An 8,758-nucleotide genomic window follows, 5' to 3' on the forward strand; every position below is an offset into this window, starting at 1 on the left:
TACATTTCTACTCTATTGAAAAGGCCAACCTCCCATTTGTCTCCCTATTACTCACTGAAATTGGATGAAGAGATTCGTGGACGTGATTCCAAATCCCTCTATTCTAAAGCTTTCTCCATTTAATATTCAGTTCTTCACCTCCTATCAAACTGTATTACCTCATTTTCCCATCTGTCAAGCTTCACTCATTTGCTTAACCTGTCTATATCCCTCTTCAGATATCTAATGTCATCCTCATCACCTGCTTTCACATCAACTGTCTCTTCTGCAAATTTAGCAATAGTACCTTCACTTTACTTATCCAAGTAATTCGTGTATATATTGTAAATAATGTTGCCCCCAGCGCTGATCCCTGTGGTACACCACTAGTTACAAGTTGTCATCCTGAACATGCCACTTACCACAACTGTGGTACTTAGCCAATCATCTATCCATGCTTACATACAGCCTCCCAACACCGTGGGCTCTTTGCTTACTATTTCATAAGATGTGAATATCATTGGCTGTGCCAACAACTCTTCCCAAACTGACCTTGAAAAGGTGGTGCTGATCTGCTTCTTAAATTGCTTCAGAAATATGGTGTGGACTGCAACAATGTTCAGGGGTGAGTTCCAGCATTTTGGTTAATAACAAAGAAACAATGCGATATATCTTGCAGTCGGAATCCTGTGTTCACACTTGTCTGTTCTTGGTGGTTGAGATCATGACTTGGAAGGTGCTTTTGAAGAACCACCACTCATGCAATCAAGCAAGACTGATAGATTGCGGCCCGAGACTCTGCCATTTTGATTTCCCTCATCAATCTACATTCTTTCCAGCGAAGTTTCAGTCTCAAACCGTCACGCAATGCCATCTGTTACGGCTTAAAAGATAAGAATACACATGATTACCAACCGTATTTTGGGTTGTATAAATCTTCGCCTGCCAGAATTATTTTCCAAAAGACTTTAATTAAACTGGGTGACTGCATGAAATGGTTTGTTGGTCAGACTATAATCATCATCCTCAAAGGAGACAATGCCAGTAATACCATTGAACTCGTCTTTTTGTTTAAAAAGCAAAAGTTCTTGATTTATTTATTTTTACAACTTACTGGCATTCACACCTGCACATTCAATGTCAAACTCAGACAACATAAATGAAATTACACCATTACAACAATCCAACAGATTAATTAATAATACACAGTGAATACAAGGCTGATTAATGTGAAATTAAATTTGACTGAAAATGTAAAATCGAGATGAGAGATAACAAATGGGGGAAGGGCAGAAGGCAAGAAATGCAGCATCATAGAAGGTGCTCCTCCAGGGAGTGTATTTTACCAACTACAACTGCTCAATATAAACAAACACTCTGACATGACCCTCCGGTTTTAATGTAAACCATAGCCCCATACAGTAGGTACAATTTAAATAAGTTAATAGATACAAGCCTTGAGCAAATCCAGCCTCCAGCCGGGACCCCGCTTCTTGGAGCTCGGAGAGGGGTTCCCACTCATTCATTCAACAGGAGGCGGCTCAATTTATTTTAATGGGCACGGAGGGTACAGTGGTCGTGTCTCATGTTGAGGAGGAAGCTGTTTCCTCTCATTCAAGAAGAGGACCTATTTACTAGAGTTTTTTGTGGTGCAGGTGTAGTCTCCCATAGAGCCCTGAAGCTCAGGTTCAAATCCCACTGCTCCAGTGTGTGTAATAACATGACTGCCCAAGCCACGTGCCAATTGGCAGAGGGATAAGAAAATTCGGGAAGTGAACACGTCAACCAGTTCAATGCTATCTCCAATCATTTCACTTCCTGTCCCATTCTTACTCCAGGGAGTCCAGCCTCGTTTAACGAAGGTTCTTTTTGAGAAGTTTAATCGGGCATTTTTGCACAAGTCAAGTTAAGAAAGATGGAATCTCACGCAAGACTGCGTGGTAGACAACAATTGTAATTCTCGGCGGGGAGGCTGAATTATGAATTCACTAAGCGATGGTGCAGCCCCTGCCGTCGCCTGTCTCTGTGGCGCAATTGGTCAGCGCGTTCGGCTATTAACTGAGAGGTTGGTGGTTCGAGCCGACCCAGGGGCGGTGTGTTCGCTGTTTTTCCTTGGCTTCGAAGCCGTTCGCTTTTAATAGGGTTAGGAAAATGTTCCCCAAACGAAAATCTTCTCCACAAAGGGGTTTCTGAATTGAATTAATGTCTAACGGAAGGGACTGCGGATGCGGAGAAGCCGAGACAAAAAGAGAAACTCGGCAGGTTTGACAGCACCTGTCGGAGAAAACAGAATCCTGAAATGTTGTCTCTGATTCTCTTTCCACGGATGTTGCCTGACCTGCTGAGTTCCTCCTGCAATTTCTAGTTTTGTTTTTAACTGAAAGTTCATTTCATCTTTTGGGATGAAACACCTAAATATCTGCAAACACCGTGTGCAGATATTTAACCCTTTCGAATCACTGTGAAGTGATTGGATTCAAACAAACTCTGCGATGATTCACTCTTTCTCAGCTCCACAGGCAGACAGACCTGGGAAGTGAAGTTGTCAGTGTGGTTCTGTATTCGTGGGCCGAGTGGTTCATGCGATGGACTTGAAATCTATTGCGGTTTCTCCACGCAGGTGTGAACCCTGCCGAGTACAAAATGAGAAATGTCGTCGAAAAGAAAGGGAGCTTGCTCCCCGGCTTCTTATTTAAGATTCAAATCAGTGGAGGGGGAAAAATATTTCACTCACATTGGGACTGGTGGGAATCTGCAACCCACTGCCTGTTCGGGTGGAACAAGCAGGTACCCGCAGAGCTTCGTTTGAGGCTATGAGCCAAGTGTTTGGAAATGAGATTAGAACAGTGAGGGTCATGAAGTCGTGATCGAAATGAAGCAGGCACCTGAGGACAAGGGTGTTTCCTTTGCCAGTGAAAGATACTGCTTCACAAAGTTGGGCCTGTGGAAGGGAATCCGTGACGGTGATTATCTTTGGTTGCTCACCTTGTGAAGGTTCCCATTACTGCGCATGTCCGTGTTAACTCAGAACTCTGCAGCATGTTGTCGTAAGATACGCACAGGGCGGGGCGCAATGGATGACGCATCTGACTCCACCTACCTGTTTGAAATGCAGCTCACAGCTTCTTCACACACCCCAATTAATCTTTCCCATTGTCCTGAAGCCGGCATACGGTTTGAATTCCCGATCTGCGGGAATGAGAATCTTTTCACTGTCTCGCGTCAGTCAATGTCCCCGAGAACATCGGAGTCAAGTCACAGCGCTGTCAGATGAGGGGAAGCTGAAATAGCCCCACACGCTGCTCACGGGCACATTGTACTTTCCCCAACTCACCGCCTCAACCACTGCGGCTCCTGGGAGTTGAAAGGAAACAATCACCAAAACCCAGTCTTAGCCTTGTGAATCTTCAGAAAATAAGCAAAGGTTCATCCCTTCGGATTTTCTATCCTGGGCTGACAGGGATGGGTTTTGTCACTCTTTTGTAGGACATTGCAAGTGGATGTTTTGCAGAGAAGCACCACAATCCCATCTGATTAATCAGGACCTGGATGTTTTCGGTCTTTGAATGTAAGTGTTGTGCTCCAGAACTTTGTTGTTCACAGTTTATAATACTTATCTTCCCAGTCCCCTGTATCACTTGTAGAAAATTTTTAATTTGCATCTTGTAATCCTTTCACTGTCTGCTAATGAGGATAGCGTTTCCGTGTTTTTCCTAAATTATCTTGACCTTGCATGCCTCAAGCCTCAAGCTAATTTCACGAGAAACCTTCTCCAGTTCAAAAGCCAACTGTTAATGATGGCTCTGTTTCTTGTCACGGATCCAATTTCAGATCGATGTTGTTAATATCCCTTTTTTTTATTCCTTCAGATCCAAGTTTCGCTCACAGGGCTAGAACAGAACTGTCACCAAATACATTTACCAATCTACGTTCATCCTACCGATTGTATTAGCATCATCAACACTTCTCATCAAAATAACTCGAGGGACATTCATCACAATTTTCTGTGAACAGTTCTACATTAGCTTTGCTGAATTAACCCCAAATTTCTTGAAGTGGCTCCTTATTTTCGGCCCTGATTATTAATCTCTCTATGCATGGAAATGGATCCTTCCCACCCGCTCTATCCCTCATCAATGTGTGTAGTTCAATTCGATCTCCCAATCAGCCTCCTCTGTCCTGATCAAATCCAGGGGAACAGGATACGTTGGGGCTATGGCGCGGACAGGACAAGCCCAATACTCACCTTTCCTGTTAGAACAATTCCATGAAAAATTTTATACCACAACCTTGGGCGTGTAGTTGTGGCCGAACACTTAAGGTGCTGGCGTAGAGATCCTTTGGGGCTCCCCCGCCCAGTGTGGAAACCTGCTGACTATGCTTTCTTCGCTGGCGATTTTAAATGACTTCCTGTTGGTTACATTATCGCTCAAACTTCACAAAACCCGTCGCAATAAGGTCACGTTTTTTCATGTCTGGTAATTTATTGCCATGCAGGAAACTCGAGTTCTGAACAAACAACGTACCAGCCTCACAACGTCAGCTCTGTTTACCTCTCCACAGATGCTGCTCGACCTGTTGGCTTTCTGCAGTATTTTCTGTGTTTATTAGGCACAAGTGCTGCTTTTCATTCAAGAACTTCAATCCCTGTCCTCTGGTAACTGACTCTGGTCAGTGGCAATTGATTCTTCTGATCATTAATCTGCCCATTCCCACCGCTTCTTCTCCCATCATTACCAACAGCCCCAGGAAATCTCCAGTTAACCTTCTTTGCTCCAAAGCGAACATTCCCAACCTTGGGAATGTCTCCCCCCCAAAAAATTCCGCATCCCTGGAAATGAAGCATGGAGTACAATTGGGAAGAGATTTTGGCAAAATATTGTCAGTTAGGAAATGGAAAAATGTTTATGAAGCAAAACAGAAATCCCAGTCTCCAGCTTTGTGAATCTTTAGAAACTCTTTGGGAATCGGAGTTAGATAAGAATGAAAGATGAACTGCACAACTGAGCAGAGACAGTGCAGACACCGTCCCCTTGTTGAAGAGGCCGGGAGGTTGACTCTGATGTTCTCGGGACATGAACTGATCTGAGACACTGAAAGAATTGTCGTTCCTGCACATCAGGAATTCAAACACCTTCTCCCCTCCGAGCCAATGAGAGAACTCGGGAACAGGCAAAACACGGAAAGGCTCGAAGGGCGACTGCCCCGGAGTAAGAAAGCTAGTTCCTCGTGACATGGATGTGTCTGGAGAGAGTGGGATCAGACTGTCCCCGGTGTTTCCACAATGAATGTCCCAAGCTTTATTATGGAAAAGTAAAACCGATAGACGACAATTGTAATTGTAGGCGGGGAGGCTGAATTATGAATTCACCAATAACCTTCCCACTGCGCTAGTGCAGCCCACGCCACCGCCTGTCTCTGTGGCGCAATTGGTCCGCGGGTTCGGCTGTTAACTGACAGGTTGGTGGCTCGTGACCATCTAGGGGCGGTGTGTTTGCTGTTCTCCCTCCAGTTGCGAGGTCGTGTGTTTTAGATGGGGTCAGGCAAAGAATTTCCAGAACAGCTGCTTCTCATTCTGTCTCCCTGCTGCCATTTGTCCCGTCTCCAGGAACCAGGCCCTCCCTACTGGCAGGAAATTAAGCCGTTTTGTTTCTAAACTTTTCTCCGACACCTGAGTGACCAGTGGCAAGCATTGCCCTCCTCACAGAGAACAGGAGAAGACCACGCAGACCTCCACGAGTGTGTCATCTCAACTGTGCACATTGGGCCTGTATATCAATGTGAAGTATATATGTCGAAGTGTTTCGGGAAGCAGATGAGAAGGCGAGGTGCAGAACAGTGCGCCGTTATACGAGAAAGCTGCTAAAAAGGACATTGACTGAATAGGAGAGATGGTTTCCCTTCTGGGTGATGCTCCCATCACGCACCCGCAGACATATCGCCGACGCGCAAATATAAACTCTGTCTAAATTCCCACATTCTGTTTTTTCGAACTTTGATTTCGCTCAAAAGCACAAAATTTCAACACTCGCAAAATTTAAACTTTATCAAAGTGCTCATAGATATACTTTGCGAACACCTGGAAAACATTCTTCCAAACTGACCTGGGGAATTTCGGTCTGAGGGCTCTTGAACTTTAAGTGGAAGGACGGGAAGTTTGCCTCGAGGCTGCTTAATGTGGAGATGTGTTCCCCATGTTAACTGGTAGTGGTTGGCCATCCCAGTGCTTCCCGATGCAGGGTTGTCCTGACCCACAGGGAGGTTTCTTTGTCCCGGGGCTTCCAGCCGCACCGTGACGTCATAGGGCGAGCCCCCGGTGATGACCTGCAGCTGCTGTGACACAATAATGATGCTGGCCCCGGAACATGAATACAAATTAGTTCGTGAGTCACGTGGTACTGAATCATTCTATGGAACGTTCTTCCAACTACACGGATTTATATATGAGAGGAGGTAAATGGGCAGGGCTTACACCTCGGGTCCACTCTTCCTTCACTCGCAACACCCCACACCCACCTCCCATAGTGCCAAGGCAACCGCCGAATGTGTAACACCTGCCCATTTACCTGCTCCCTCCTGAATATCCAAGGACTCGAACATACCTGCCAGGTGAAGCAGCACTTTACCTGCACATTTGCCACAACCTAGTCTACTGCATTCGCTGCTCACAGTGTCGTTTCCCCAACGTAGCATGACGCATAAACTGGGAGACTGTTTCGCAGAACATCTCAATTCTGCCCGCAAAAAAGGCCCTGAGCTTCTGGTTGCCCGCCACGTTAACACGCCCCCCTGTTCCCTGGCCAACATCTCAGTCTCAGGCATGCAGCAGTGTTCCAGCAAAGGTCAGCTCCAGATGGAAGAACAACGCCTCATTTTCCACTTGAAGACCCGACAGCCCCACCTACAGTTCCATGATTTTAGGGCCTAAAATCCGCCATGTCCTATTCTCTCCCATTCACGTAATGTCGTCTTTAGCAGCTTTCCTGTCTAAGGGCGCTCTGTTCTGCACCTCGCCTTCTCATTTGCTTCCCAAAAAACTCAACATAAATATTTCACATGGATATACTGGCCCAATGTGCACAGTTGAGGTGACACACTCGTGGAGGTCTTTGTGGTCTTCTCCTGTTCTCTGTACCCTATGTTGAGGAGGGCAATGCTTATCACTGGCCACCTGGGTATCAGAAAAATGTTTAGAAACAAAACGGTTGAATTATCTGACAGTGGAGAGAGCCCGGTTCCTGGGGACGGGACAAACAGTAGCAAGGAGACAGAATGAGAAGCAGCTGTTCTGGAAACTGTTTGCCGCTTGCAATTCTAAGAGCAATCTCAAATGTATTTCACACTGAGCAAGTCTCAGCTAGTTCAAGAGGTGGGGCGGGTACGGGCGATGGGGTGCGCCTGGTATCTAGCTCGTTGGTCTAGGAGTATGAATCTCACTTTGGGTCTTCTACTACTCCGACTTGCCAGAGATGCGGTGTTTGAGGAATGTCAGCAATGAAGCGAAATTGGAAAATTGGGACTGCTCTCCACGGAGAACAGAAGCCTTGCAAATCATGAGAGGCCTAGACACAGGAAATAATGTTGTGAAAATGCTCCCACGCCTGAAAGGATCCACAACGATTCGGCAGAGTTTTAAAATCAGGAGAGAAAGAAGTAAAAGTGACATTAGGAAGAACGTTTTCGTACAGGGAGTGGTTCGTGTCAGTAAATCCCTATCTGACATTGACAAAGAGGAAGATTCAATGGACCCGAAAGAGAATTCGGTGGTCATGTTCAGATGTGCAGATTTACACAGAAAAGGCACGGAAATACGAATTGAGACACACGTTTACTAACGGTATGGAACCAGCAGATCGAAGGTGGGCCGCATGGCCTCCGTCTGCGCTGTGACACATGTTGTGATTCAGAGTGAAATCACAGTTCGATCAACAGAATGTGGGAATTTAGAAAAAAGTTTATATTTTCACAGCCTCCATTCGTCTGCGCAACAGCATATTACACGACAGCAGTGGAGGTCTTTGACATCAGTCTCGAACGTGCCTGCCACACTCCAGACAAAAGGCTGAAGGGACCTATGGAAAACACTCCGTGTGGGAAAGTAGAGTGTCGCTGCAGGAGGGTGCTGGGTTCATGTCCCTCGATCGAAACTATCGTCTGCTATTGCTTCCCTTTGTAACGGTACTCTGTTCTACATCTTACCTTTGCCTCTGCTTCCCAAATCTTCGAGTATCTGAGCTGAATATGTCACTAAACACTGGTCCAACTTACACAATTGAGGGGAAGTGCTTGTGGAGATTTGAGTTGCTTTCCGCCAGTCTGCTCTGAACTGAATCCTAACACCTCTTCTCTGAAATGGGAATGAGCTGGTGAAGTTGAAACAATTCGAATTCTAATCCCTACACTGCGGAAACAGGTCTCCCTGCTCAACAAGTCCTTATCAACCCTCCGAAGAGTAACCCGCCCAGACCCGACATTTACTATGACTGATGCGCCTAACCTACCGACCTCTGGGCACTATGGGACAGTTTAGCATGGTCAGTCCACCTAACCTGCACATCTTTCGACTGTGGAAGGAAACCGGAGCACCGCAGGAAATCCACGCAGACACGGGGAGATCGAACAAACTCCACACAAACAAGCCGCACACGGGTAGGATCGAATTCAGGTTCCGTTATGAGACAGCAGTGTTAACCACTGAGCCGCAAAGCCACATTATTTGAGGTCGTATTCATTCCCTGCAATAATTCCCCACTCCGGTTCAGACCTGAATGACAGGACA

At 46.0% G+C, this 8,758-nt stretch overlaps 1 non-coding gene across 1 annotated transcript; it reads left to right on the forward strand.

The window, feature by feature from the left end:
* The first annotated feature begins 1,998 nt into the window (after positions 1–1,998).
* On the forward strand, positions 1,999–2,072 carry trnan-auu (transfer RNA asparagine (anticodon AUU)). Its single transcript has one exon. It is a non-coding gene; the product is annotated as a tRNA-Asn (tRNA).
* The last annotated feature ends 6,686 nt before the right edge of the window (positions 2,073–8,758 follow it).

This window comes from Chiloscyllium plagiosum, unplaced genomic scaffold, assembly GCF_037043375.1.
Source record: "Chiloscyllium plagiosum isolate Xiang-an unplaced genomic scaffold, Cpla_swu_hap1 HiC_scaffold_27, whole genome shotgun sequence".
NCBI lineage: Eukaryota > Metazoa > Chordata > Chondrichthyes > Orectolobiformes > Hemiscylliidae > Chiloscyllium > Chiloscyllium plagiosum.